A 1,163-nucleotide genomic window follows, 5' to 3' on the forward strand; every position below is an offset into this window, starting at 1 on the left:
AAAGAGAAAAGCCGATTGTATGGCCTGAGTTTTAGTCTTTGTCTTCATCTTTGTCTTTTTGTCTGAAATAGTTTATCTTATCGCCAAAGAAACCTTTAAAAACAAGAAGCAATGTTCAGTATAATTGTTGCAGTGACCGAGTAAGAAAGTTTTTCAAAGACAGTGTGTACAATTTTCATTTATTGTAGACAGTCTTCATTTATTGTATTTACAATAGGGTAATTGAATTTGGGCACAGTATTTTTTTATTTTTACCAATCCCCCCTTTTTTCTATCATGAGTAAAATCAGGAAATATAATAAAATATTAAACAGAATTGTTAATATCAACGAAGATAATTCTGAGGATACTTCCGAAGAAGATCAGTATGAATTAGACTAAAGCGTAGATGAGAGTGAAAGTTTTAAATATATTGAAAGTGGAGATATAGAAGGATCTTCGGATAGTGAAGAGGAAAACTTCTTGAAAGTGTGTCGTAACAAGAAGAGGATGCGTATTCTTTCTAGTTTTGACTCCGAGGATGAGACAATAAGCATTCCAAGCACATCCCAAAATGTAATGAGTAATATTGAAATTATAGTTGACGAAACACAATGGATAAAACTGTAAGCAGGCGGATCTGAGAGTAGAACGCCGGTTCGTATGATATTCAAGGATATCGCAGGGCCTATTGGCTATGCCAAGAAAAATATTATGTTGGGTTGTGTAACTAGTGCTTTCGAATTAATAATTGACAGACACATAATGGAACACATAAAAGATTGCACTGAAATAGAGGCACATCGAGTTTTGAAAAAAGACTGGACAATCACAGTTACTCAGTTACGTAGTTTTTTAGAAATTCTATATGCCCGTGGCGCATATGAAGCGAGATCATTGAAAGCCGTTTATTTATGGTCGAAAAAATAGGGACCAGTTTTCTTTGCAAACACAATAAGCAGAGATAAATTTACAGAAATTCTGAGATTCATACGCTTTGACAAAAAGAAAAACCAACATTCCGAAAGATTACAAATAGATAAATTTAGCCAGTAATAGCCAGGCTTGTTGTAAGCCATATGAGAACATATTGATAGATGAACAATTATTTCCAACAAAAGTCCGATGCAAAATTACTCAATGTATGTCAAAAAACCACATAAATTTGGCATTAAATTTTGGTT

At 33.4% G+C, this 1,163-nt stretch overlaps 1 pseudogene; it reads left to right on the plus strand.

Annotated features, from left to right (window-relative positions):
• Positions 1-276: 276 nt before the first annotated feature.
• Positions 277-838, plus strand: LOC124432626 (annotated as a pseudogene).
• The last annotated feature ends 325 nt before the right edge of the window (positions 839-1,163 follow it).

This window comes from Vespa crabro, unplaced genomic scaffold (assembly GCF_910589235.1).
Source record: "Vespa crabro unplaced genomic scaffold, iyVesCrab1.2, whole genome shotgun sequence".
NCBI classification, from domain to species: domain Eukaryota; kingdom Metazoa; phylum Arthropoda; class Insecta; order Hymenoptera; family Vespidae; genus Vespa; species Vespa crabro.